Here is a 12,866-nt window from a genome sequence, read left to right as displayed (position 1 = left end):
TAATCATCAAAATTAAACGAAATAAACATTTGAAATATGAGTTTGTATGTAATGTATGAATATAATATACAAGTTTCACTTTTTAAATGGAATTACTGAAATCAATCTACTTTTTCATGATATTCTAATTTTATGACCAGCACCTGTATAAAGACATGTATTATGTGGTTTTTAAGCTCCTCCTAATTTTTGGTCTTTCTCATGTATCTCTTTTTATTCTGATTATTTTCTTTCTCCTTTTTTCTCTGACGGATGGCGGGAGGGAACTTGCCATGCATTTCACGTTGAACTCTTGAGTATGTTGCTATGGTGGTTGCTAGGGATTTAGACTAGAGTGACGTGAAAAGTCCAAATATTAAAGGTGTCCTTCTGATGCAGAGGCAATAGGAGCTGTGAAGAATGAGCAATCCCTTCAGAGGGATTTTTTTTATCTGCCCTTTTTTTTACCATGCCTGTCTCTTTTGAAATAGCAAAATTGATTTTCAAACACAAGAAAGAAGCAACAATGAAGGCAAAAGGGGAACACTGCTGTGCATATACATATATACATTTAGTTTTTAACATTTATACACAGCTAATTCTTAACATTCTTTCCTAACAAACACAATTTCATTTTCTGAAATAATAAGCACTCAAGACACATGTTATTGCATTTTTAGCTATTCATTTTATTTTGTTCTTTTTATTTCCTCTTTTTTTCTTTTTTTAAGAAGGATAAATGTATATGAAATTCTTTCATTTGTGGTAAAGGATGTCAGTGGCTACAAACATTACTTTTCCAATATATCAAATACAAGCCCTGATATTCTGAATACACAACCAAAACAAATATATAGAAGCACTGTTCTGGTATTTATTATATCTTGTTCACTGTTTTTTGTTTACAGCCAAGAAGTCCTTTAGTTTTGGTTTGAGGGATTTGTATTTGTTTTTTCTGTAAACTCATTGTACAGTTGTACCATGAGATTCTTTTGGGATCTTTCAGGCAGTACTCTCTCTCTCTTTTTTTAGGTCTATCCACAAATAATGGTCAAGTTGTGAGAGCTAAGGTAAAACATTTAGCTATTCCTTTTCTTGTTGACTTACTTGTTTTCATTATACCTGTTCTGTTATAGAGATCATCCCATTTTCATCTTCAGGTCTTTTCCTGATATTTTGATCATAGCTAACAAACTTCCGTTTTTTTTCTGTCTTTCTTCTACCAGTGTAATGTTTCCCTTTTCACTGGCTGAAATATAAGCTACATACTGTACTTGGATCCAACTCTGTGCCAAAAAGTAGCAGAATTATTCTTAAAATTGCTGTTACCCCTCAACACATTGTAAGCATCGTAAAGTCTATTTAGACTTTAAAGCTAAACCTGAAAACAGCCGCTTGTCACTTTGATGACAGTTTAGATTTTGGATAGCTTTAATTTTGTTAGTTGTTTTCTGACATTAATATCACTCATTATTTTGCAGACAACAAATGCAAAGTATCAGCAATGACAGTAACTATTAACTTTCCATAATATATTTTGATCAGATGTTTGAATTCTTCTGTCTTTTCATGTGTGACTGTTCATTGTAATTTTTTATTAAGCCTGTAACAAAACAATAGCTTCCAAAATGGTAATGTCCATTGCTCAAAATCAAGACTAGAGAGACAAAAAGAAAAAAAACTTGTTCTGCCCTTCCTCCCACTTTCTCCTGTATTGCTTCTCCCTGTTCTCAGTCCACAGCTGTAGCAGCTGTCACACAACCTCAGGCAGGCTAGTTAGCCCACAGAAAATAGCCTGAACCCCTGATCAATAATTTTACTCTGTCTACTTAATTGCACATTGGTCAACATTGGCACCAGACTATATGTAAGTGATGCTCCCCAGAGTGATCGACTTCAGCTTCGTTTCTACCACCACCCGCCTAGTGTTGGGCTCACACTCAGTCTCTGCATGTTCTCTCTCTTCTTACGTTCTCACCTGTGTTCGTCTATGCTCTCTATGGAAACAAATCCTGACCTGAACAGCATTTCTCCATTCATCTCAGCGAAAAAGACCTTTCAGAGTCTAGAAGAAGTACTGCTCTTGAGCCAGGCCCGTGACTCGAAGGCTGCTCAGGTAAATATCGAGGTTTAATGATGAACAAGAAGATTAGCCAGCTACTCCAGCCAGCAATTTCAATGAGCGCCAGGGAATTAGCAAGTCTCGCTTTGAGTTTTCTGAACGTCTTATTGTATGATCTAATGGAGACACATTTTATGAGCATAGAAAAGTATTGATTTTGCACATTGTGAATTATGTGAATAGATAAAAGTGTGTGTGTGCATATATATTAGGCAATTATACACTGAGGTGCTAAAGGAAGATTTCTGCTGAATAAATATGAAATAATGCTTCTATCAGCATCCAGCTTGTGTCCCTAAAACTAGTCATTTGAGATGATAATTAGAATAGTATGTTTGCCTTTTTCTGATGAGACATTGTGATAGCACTCTTCAGACTCAATTTAAATGTGTATTGATCAGTGTTACAGTCTGGAGCTCAAATCAAAACAGCACTGCAGCCCTACACACTTGCATAAAATCTTTGTTTTCCATATCATATTTTAGAGAAATCTTAAACTCATTTGACACAAATCATCGGTTACTTTGTAACTTTGCTCATTTGTTTTTATTCTCTTTTTTTCCCTCTAGTAGTGGGCTAATGTCATGATTTAAATGAAGTATTGATCAGTTTAGGAGGGGAGAATAGAGAGAGAGGGAGCGATTGTGAGGGAAAGAAAGCTAGACCAGGGTTATCGGTGTGGATCGCACACAAGAAAGAGAGTGCTAACGGATGAGACACGTTTAAAGCGACTCCGTGAAATGGATTTCTGCATAAAATGCATTTTTAATTTAGGAATCACAGCCAGACTCTTTTGTTCGACACATTCCATGAGGCAAAAATGGACACTGAGATGAGAGTAGTGCTTTGAGCAGAACAGAAGTGGAAAGAAATGCTTTTTTTTTTTTCTTCTTGTTGGTTTTATGGAGTACTTGCCAGCCCACATCTAGATGAGTGGTCAAAGAACGCTTGTTCTGGTTCTGTTCTTCGGCTCCAAAATGGCTCGTCTTGATTCCTTCTACAGCAGTGACACTGCAGCAGCATCAGGCAAGCTGGACTAAAGCCTATGTCCAACTGAACCAAAGCTAGGTGTGTTTGTCTTCTGCTTGCTATCCTCCCTTCCTTCACCCAACCTCCCTCCTCTTCCTCTATCTCTCTCTCTCGCTCTCTCTCTGTCTTTTGCTTGCTCTATTACCTCTATCCCTTCCTCTCCTTTGATTTATCTCAGGAGGTTTGTATTAATTAGTCGCCGGTTTAATATCGCAGGCTGTCTTATTGAGTTGTCCAGTTTTTAAAACTGCCCACCATTTTGTACACACCATAGAAGCTTAGTTCCTCAGGCTTACATTTTATTGTTACATTGCTTCAGTATTGGCAAAAAATATTGTTGTAAGACATCAAAATTTGTCTTTCAGAGTTCTGGTAATCATAAAATATAGTGAAAATCCACAAATTTTAGTTTTTGTACTGTAACAATATCTTTAGTTTTGTACATTTTTTTATCTTTGTTGTATTTGTTAAAAAATATTTATGTCAACACAACTTGTTTTTTAACATTTGCTTTCAATGCATTTCTTTTCACATATTTTAGTTGACAAACTATAACCAAACGAGTTGGCCATCATTCATTCATTCATTCATTCATTCATTCCTTTACTGTGTGCATGTACAATATTTGTGTAAATAAGTAGTGAATTTGATTTTGGAGAAAAAATGTCCATCTTATGCTATCCTCATGACACAAAATTAGCAGATAAAGGATTTAGGCCTATGTGTTAAGGATAGGATTCTGCTTAGCTTTTTTTGGGAATATCTGCTTAGGAGGATGGGGATGCATGGTGCATCTAACCCTTAACGACAGAGTGAGCAGGTTTGCTGAGCAGAGAGGCTAGTCGCTATGCACTGGATTGATTTTTCTCCTCTTCTCAGCACCCTGCCTCCTTTGTGGTTCAGTAGTTGGACATCCTGAAGCAAATATCTTTCAGTTGCTTCCTGACCTGGTGAAGAGCTGATTGGATCTCGAGAGGGCCAGTACACAGCAAAACCTGAAGCATCTTCAGAGCCCGACTGAACAGGCCCAGGAGCTCCAAACTCAGGTACAATATTCACTGTTAAACCCTTTTTTCCAGTAGGCCTTAAATTTAGTCCTATATTGCTTCCTGTAACATTATCTAAAGATGGATTTCAAGCTATACAACATTTTGAGGTGTCAAATTAAAATGCCTTACTCAATGCTTTATATTGTGTGAATGGATTATACTTAGGCTACACAGTGGGACAGCTGGTTAGCACTATTGCTTTATAGCCCTAAAGTCCAAGGTTTGAAACTTGTACATGGTGTTTGCATGTTCTCACAGTACATGCATTTGTTTTCTTCAGGCACTCAGGTTTCCTTCTACAGTTAAAAAAAAAACAACAACATGTGGTTAATAGGTGATTGTAAATTGGCCCTAACTGGATGTGGAGTGGTAGATGGGGGGGTATGTGTGTGTGAACAGTGGTTCATCTCTATGTCACTCGGTGGTGGACTGGCAACCTGTCCAGAGTGTAGCCCATCTCTCACTTGCCAAATGACTGACTGCTGGAGACAGGCATCTTAGCCCTGTAACTCTGAACAGGATCAAGGAAGAACAGAGAATGGATGGATGAATGTTGTCAAGTCTGACACAACACTGTGTTTCGATTTGTCACAGTAAAATTGTTGCTTTATATGTATGGGTTAAATTCATATGTAATGGACAAAATCATTAGAAAATACAGAAAGGATGGCTTTGTTTTAAATTTGCAGGAGGTTTAGGAACACAAATGTTGCAGATTGAGGTGAAACGCTATCACAGAAAGTAATGTAATGTACAGCAATAAACAGAACGCTCCCAGGAATTTATAAATGTGTTGGTTAAAAAAGGATGTTCATATACTTGCCTTTTTTGCTCCAGAAAAACAACAAATCAGAGCAAATGGCATGATTGATGGATGGTTGCTGTGTCACCTGTTGTTAAGGCTCTGGGCAGACTGTTTCTAGTTTTCAGAGCAGTCATAACAATGTTCACAGTGCTGTACAAGATACTCTACATTTTTTATGTTCAAAATGTCACCTATAAACAAAGAACTATTTGTTCATAATAAATACTATCAACAAATAGCTCGTGTAAATTGAGCTTCATATTTTAGTTGGAGTTATAGTGTAGCTATGAACTGTGTAAAAGCTCTATTAACCCTGAAAAATGCATTAGCAGCACCAATAAGCAAATGATCATAAAACACATAAGAAGCTAAAATAAATGTGTATGCAGTATTTTCCAAAAGTCTTGAGTCATTCCTCATTTTTTAAATTAAATTTTGCTTCTAAGGAGTTAGACTTTGTTGTAATCTTTTAAAGTGGTCGTGAGCAGTAGTCTTTTAGGCTTTCTGAAGGTATTTCAGTGTTCTTCTTTGGACTTCAGCAGATTTTTTCACTCATTTTTAGTTGAGTACTTGGACAGAGAAATGCTTTTTAGCTGCTTAAGTCACTTAATTCTGACTCATAAGGGACTCGAGCATAAAAAGTCTCCAAAACTCAAGGAATGAAACAATATTTTTTCTTCACATAAAATTTTGCAAAGAGCCCAGATCCTTGGGCACTTTGTTACTAGCAGTTTGTCACAAAGACAGTTTTGTTACCATGTCATGAAATGAATATATTATAACCAAAGATAACACAGTTTGGCAAACAGTTGGTAAATAGTTCAGCTTCTTTCAACAGGTATAACATTGAATTTTTACTTCTGCATCAGGCTGATGTGAAGTCTATAATGCAGCCATGGATCTCCCGTAACTTCCATATAGCCTGGTATGCACCATGCCAAAAACACATTCAGGAAACACAGAGCATAACAACTGTGACTGGTTCGCTTGCAATCACAAAGCATACTATTTTTCTTACAATAATACCCTTGTGGAACTGGGTGTTAAGTCTTTTTTTTACAATGCCAACTCAGTAACAATAATTTGGCCTGAAGGTAATTTTCATTTTTAAGGTAGTACCAAACCATGTAAAGACTTCTTTTAAAGCTTATACTCATAAGTCTTTGTTAACATTTTTTCTCTCTTCTTCGTTGTAGTAATTTTTGTAAAAGTGAATGTTGTTCAACAGTCAGTAGCTCCACAGATATTTTTAGAACTGGATTTCCATTTGTTTCATAGAAGTCTTCCATAGACGCTAACAAAAGGGCATGCTCTTTTGCTTATAATTTTATGGTAAGTATTTCAAAAGTACTTAACATGTGAATGGATGAAAACTCTTTAAAAGTTAAAAATAATTTTAAACCAGTCAGAATAACAAAGTGTATAAGAAGCACTTTGTTGGAACTTCACACTCCCCTGTTTTGAATTGAAGAAGCTCCCCAGGAGGGAAGCAAAACCTCTTCGAGTACAGAACACTCCTGTTTCATTCTGTTTTTATTTTTATCTATCCATCTATCCATCCATCCATGTTCTGGATGACTTACAATCCACAACAGTCGTACAATAATTAATGTGATATGGAAATCTGTACAGGAAAGCAATGGTTGCAGAGCACCTTTTAGGCAGTTTCAAAATAAAGTCTAAGCAAAGAGTAAAGAAGGGCACGTAAGCAGTTCTGCAAAGAATAATAACTTCATTTAACGTGTGTCCCTGAATTAGGCAGGTGTAAAGACAGTAGACAGTCAAGTCTAGAAGAATAAAATGCAAGTCAAAATAAAAGCAAGTAGAAATACCTTTGTTATGGGAAACAGACTCTGTGCCTTAATGAGTCTTAGAAATCATACTCAAAGGTGAACAGTCTCTTTGACAAAAGTCAAAATGTATTTGAATAGATTTCTGGTCTATCGGTTTATATTTCAGATATTAATGATTTGTACAAGTTACTTGTTTTGTACTATTCTGCAGTACTGCATTGTCTTTATCTCTCTCTCTCTCTCTGTCATGTCCTCTACAGATTAAGAAAATGGTGTGTGGTACAATTGGAGCAGAGTGCAAAGCACTTTGGAAATATAAGAAGGAGCAAAAAACTCAGGTCAGTCTGTCTTGAAAGATTCTTCATCATATAGCCTCTGAAGATATGCCCAAATTACTGTATCAACATGTGTTTAACTGGACAACATAATAAACAAGCAATCACAAATGCTGCATTTAATAAGTTCTGGATCCATGAAGATACTAGAATGTAATGTTTTGTTTTGTTTTTTTTTTTTGTTTGTTTTTTTTTGGGGGGGGGGGGTTCAACAGCTTGGAGCCCAAATGTTAGAGCATTTTATTCAATAATTAAATACCACCTAAATTATAAATTAAATTATTCCAATTAATAGAATTGGAATGAATGTCTTTTCCTGTAGTCCCACTGTTCTGCTTTACCTCCTAATTTTGAAGTGATGCAACAGCCTATTGGTTAAATACTTTATGTGATGTAAACAGTCTTTTGCATGCACAACTTGCTTTGGATAATAACAAAGTTTATAGGTGAAGCAACAATTACTCAACAAACAGCAGTTTTTCTTTTCCTAGCAAGCCGCAAGATCCAGTGCTATTATTGTTTGGTAAAATTCTAAGTATAAAGTTAAATGACCACCTTGAAAGATATGTTAGCCAATCAAAATGAAAAGGAATGGCAATTACATCATCTAAAAACTTACAACAATATACTGCAAAAAAATCTATTTGATATTTTAATGTCTACATAATTTAGGCTTATACTATGTGATGGTAGAACTGAATTATCCAAAATGGACATTTTTTAACTTTCAGCATGATGATCCATTAGCATGAACATAAGTTCTTCAGTCAGACTTCAGGTTGTGACAACTAAATTAAATCTGTTCTGGATCAACAGTTTAAATATGCCTTTAGAATACATTTGATTAAGGACCCAACAATGAAACTAAGATGACAATCTATTCAAGATGAAATGTAAACATCAAAGCAGACAAGTTGATGTTTTTTTTTTCTCTGTGGGTATATTGCTAATGACAGAGTTTTGACAAGAAATGAGTTGTTTGTCTGGATACTTTAAAATAGGAGAGACACATTGTCACTACATTTCTCTGTGTTTATGGTTTGGCTCTAATGATAAACAATAATACATTTATTTATAGAGGACTTTCCATCAAAGTCCTTTACAAGGAAGTAAAATGCAACAAAAAATTAAAAAAAAAAACACTATAGATATAATAAAGCATTATATACTAAATAAACAGTTAATTTATTTGTTTAAACAAGACCTCAGAGAAAGAGGAAAACAATATCCTCAAAATATCTAAACAATGGGTTTCAAAAATTTTATGTGCATAAATGTACAGCTACTCTTGCTTCAGATAAAAATCCTTTTTTTTTTAAACCATGAAAGAAAAACTAGCAGATATTACTCAAAATCCAGAACAACCTTGAAAGATTTGAGTCTTCTTGTTATAGAAAGAAGCTATACAGCAATTTACTGTATGTCTGGGCTCTGTTAAAGCTAACTTTTCCATTGCTCATTTTTGCCAATATATGTTTTCTTGTGAAAATAAGATGAAATATTTACTGATGCAATTTCACACACAAGGTAAAAAAGTGTTGTATTTTTGATTGAAACCTGGTTCCATAGCAACACCTCTGACTCAGTAATCCAGCTAGATGAGGTAACATCCTTCCATGCAGACAAAAAGAGAGCAAAAAAACCCAAGGTGCTGGATTTTGTTTATATATCAAAAACTTGGTGCAATAACAGTAGAATTCTTAGAATTCCCTGTTCACTGTTGGTTGCTTTGTACATCCCGCCTAATGCTAACACTATGAGTTGTTGAGTTTTGTCAATGAGCTTGAAATGATCTATCCTTGCAGACTGAAAATTATTGAGACAAATTCAGGCCGTGCAAAATCTGATCAGTTTGACCTTAAAGGGCAACTCAGGTTCTGTTTACCAAGAGCATGTTTGGAGAGGCTACCACTCTGATAGCACCCTGACTCACGCATGGGTGGATGGGTGGTGCCCAATCATCAAAACCTCCACCACCTGGGCAAATCAAAGCCCTGCGAAAGACATCAGAGGTCTTAGGAAAATGTGATTTAGGAAAGCAGCCTTCAGATCATGAGAAAAAGTAGCTCATGGATTTGGAATAAAGAAACCCCTCCTGAGCTATCAAGAAAACAAAGCTGACATAGAAACAATTATAGGCAAATTCTGTGAATTTTGTGATTCCAGAGACACAAGGTGCACATGGCAGCGAATGCAAGCCATATATCACAAGTGAAAGTCATTGATGGATTCCTCCTAGACAGGTTGAATGAATTCTATGGGTTTGAGGCACTGAGTCATACTTCCGAAAGGAAAGCTGAAATGATGAGAAGTTTTCCTTCTATTCTAACCACCTTTTACCAGGGCTCTATTGAAAGCATCCTGACAAGCTGCATCAAATCTTGGTTTGGAAACTTCAATATGACTGACAGGAAGACTCTCCTAAGTGTTGTGAAAATGATTGAGAGGGTCATCAGAGTCTCCCTTTTCTTTCTTGGGAGGCCATATATTTAAGGAGAGATGCAGGAGGAAAGTCCTACATATTGTGACAGGTTTCTTTCAAACCTTCCACGAAATGTTTAATCTTCCACCATCTGGAAGTTTTTGCTCTATTGAATGACGAACAGTCAAAATGGCAATATCCACAGTCTACAGACAATAAGTCCTCTAAAGTCTTTATTCAATCAAAACTGAATGTAGCGTCAGAGTAGGCAGGCCACATTGTTGTAATAGTGACCTGTTTCTTTGACCTTTAAAAAAATCAATTGAAGAACACATTTAAAAACGGTGGAAAATGGAAATAATTTTAAATGACAACACTGAAGATTTTACCCTGATATGCTTTGAATGTTGTGAGGAAAAACATAACCTCCAGCTGTCCCACGCTGGAGGTTATGTTGTGTTTACAGTTCAAACTATTGACTATACAGTATAGTATAATATACAGTGTACAGTTCATATCTATCCAATGTGTAAGCTTTATGCGCATGCTTCATGACTTGTTTCCTATTTCTGGTGTTTTTTGTGGCAGTATTACAGCGCCACATATAGGCCTGGCATACTTAAAACAGCAATTTATTGTGTTTTCTGATTGCTTTGGGGGAAAATCCATTGTAAATCTCACACTTAAGAAAAAGTTTCCTTATGACGTAATTCAAATTAGTAAGGTAGGCAGGTCATTTGTTTGCATCTTTGTGGCCTGTGTTGTTTAAACAAGTTGGAGTGTATTTGAAACAATTCATGATGTGTTTTCTTACTCAGATTTCATGAGGTAATTTTTTCCTGTAGACTTCTTCCTGTGCCACAGCTTTGTAAAAGTACTTATCATAATCTTACTGCAAGTTTGAAAGTTTTAAATAATTTCAGCCTGAAATGGCCCACAAGCTCATCTGAAATGATAATGGCCATTACCAGTACCCTTTCTCTACCCTGCTGAAGACTGACTGCAAGCGATGCATTTTTTTAAATCAATTTTGTTATAACTGCCATCAAAACTTGAAAAAATAAGTTTATAAGTTTTTGAATCCTATTCAGCATTGACCTTGTTAAATGCTTTAAAATCCAACATATTGGTAATATTCAAAATTATTAAATCCAGTCATAACTTTAGTCTATGGGGTTTAAAGTTTGAAAATGTTCAAAGAAATAATAAGGTGAGAATGCTTGTTTGCCTAACAATGGAGCACACAATGTATTGAAAAGTAACAGCTTCCTAAAAAAAGTACTTTTAGCAGCAAATTTGTAGGACTACTAAAGTAATGCTATGGTTATTGTGGCTGCTTTTTAAAAATAACAATAAATATGTTAAACTACATAAGAAAGTGGAGTACATCTGGAGCGTTCTACTAGCAATAACACTAACTAGACATCACAACGAATTCACTCATTGCTAGTGCTAGCTGTCTATGGAGTATACTGTATACTTTTCTTTACATTAGTGCCTTTGGTTTAATGCATCTCCCCTTTCAGACATCCATTACAGCAACACCACATTATTCTTATTCACTGGGGGTTTAGAAAATTATATGTGAGAGAAAATAAGACTTTATTTGTGTGTGCTGATGCAGGCAGATGTATGTACTTTGTGAGTATACAGTAAAGGTTTTGTTTTTATTTTTTCATTCGTATATGTGCATGTATATGTATGCTTTTGGGTGCACATGTGGGTTCCTGTTATTTGTCTCCTTTGCTCAGAGTCACCTTTGTTGACTTTGTCTCCCCTCCTGCAACACTGGGCTCTCCGCTTTAATGACGCATATATCCTATCTTCAGTCCCTACCTAATCCCACCAGCGCTAGCTCAGGAACAGATTACTGCTTCCAGACACAACAGGAGAAAGCAGCAGAGAAGGGTGGGGGTTGCAGGGTAGAAAACGATGCCTCAGTGATACAATATACAGAGGAACTGAGAATGTATGCATAAAACGCATACTCACATTATGCTTATATGTTAATAGCAAAAATAATAACTAACACTTTGTAGAGTCTAAATATGACTAAGAATTGTGTTTTGTTTGTCATACCAAATGACATAAATTTCAACATGTGCTAGAAATTTTAAAAAATAAACACCGGAAGGCTTGCTTTGCTTTTATTTCTCCACCCAAGACTGAAGCAAAGACTCTTTCACTACATTCAAAATTGTCTAACATGGCTGCCTAACACTGCATGTATAATTATAGATGTTCACATCTTAGCCAAAACTATAAAGAAGTGATTTAAATATATTTGGATGCCCTCCACGGTGCATTGATTTAGTCTTTTTTTTTTTTGTTGCATTTTTGTTTATCAGTATTTCAAGTAGTTTTTTATATTTTCTATTTATGAGCCATTTCTGGACATCTTGTGGTCCACTGGTTTGCGCAACCTGATATTCATATTCTACAGCAATAGCTGCTTCTTCTGCTTTCTTCAATAACCAGTTTTGATGGTGGTCCAAAATACAGAAAATACAACATAAAGGTGTGGACAAGACAGACGAAAAGTGTGGAAAACCTTTCTACACAGGGTTAATTAGAGCTTCTTGCTGCTTTCCTGTGCAGGTGTAAATAATTGGAAGTGGGTGTCTTCTGTCCAGCAGCTGTTGTCACCATGCCAGCTGCCTCTCAAGAACATGACTTTTAGGACCAAATGATTGCCAATAAAACATTTGATTGAGAGACGGGTGGGAGTGGGAACCATAAACAGGCAGGAATTTGCCCTTTAATTTCACCATCTCCAGAGAATTGGTTTTGCCGTGCTGTAGAGTAGGTGCCACACACAAGCCGTTTAGTTGTCCGCCCAAGGACTGAAATTTAATTTAGCCTGTGTGAGGTCAGTCCAGTTGCATGGGTGTGTGCACGATTGTGTGTGCATGAGTACATGTCAGTCTTTGTGCCTGTTTGTTTGAGTCTGAAGTTTGAATTTCTTCCATTACAATAAAAGCTTTGCATGAACTGCATAAATAAATGTTTATGCTCTTGTGTTTGCTGCATTTTGTGCTTTCTATTCTCTTGTGACTTAGTAACTTTACATTGCCAGGTTGCTGCACTGTTTCACTCTGTTTAGCTGTACTGAAATTTTGATTTTCTTTGTGCGCTGCTTTGTTCTTTTTGGATTTGAACTCGTGCCTTTTTACACTGATGTTTTATTACTATTTTAACCTGTAATCCCGAACAATATCCTCCGGTACTGCTGGCGGTTTTTGTTTGTTTATTGTAAAAAACATTTTTTGCTATAATTTTTGGTTGAACGTTTGCTGAATGTGTGTGGAAAATGCAGTAGCAGAGTTGTTCGA

At 36.0% G+C, this 12,866-nt stretch overlaps 1 long non-coding RNA gene across 6 annotated transcripts in view; it reads left to right on the top strand.

The window, feature by feature from the left end:
• Positions 1-12,866, top strand: part of LOC108251109 — a 113,029-nt gene that overhangs the window by 56,487 nt on the left and 43,676 nt on the right. The window contains exons 3-8 of one of the 6 annotated variants that reach the window (XR_003038538.2): positions 1,012-1,049; positions 1,461-1,489; positions 2,025-2,095; positions 3,010-3,169; positions 4,010-4,176; positions 7,038-7,115. This is a non-coding gene — a long non-coding RNA (uncharacterized LOC108251109). Of the gene's footprint in view, positions 1-1,011; positions 1,050-1,460; positions 1,490-2,004; positions 2,096-3,009; positions 3,170-4,009; positions 4,177-7,037; positions 7,116-12,866 lie in introns of all 6 variants that reach the window. The other 5 variants (XR_003038541.2, XR_003038537.2, XR_001809328.3 and 2 more) reach the window with 5 other exon arrangements.

Source organism: Kryptolebias marmoratus, linkage group LG15 (assembly GCF_001649575.2).
Source record: "Kryptolebias marmoratus isolate JLee-2015 linkage group LG15, ASM164957v2, whole genome shotgun sequence".
Lineage (NCBI taxonomy): Eukaryota > Metazoa > Chordata > Actinopteri > Cyprinodontiformes > Rivulidae > Kryptolebias > Kryptolebias marmoratus.
The sequence above is the reverse complement of the archived record's forward strand: the minus strand, read 5'-3'. Positions and strand labels throughout refer to the sequence as shown.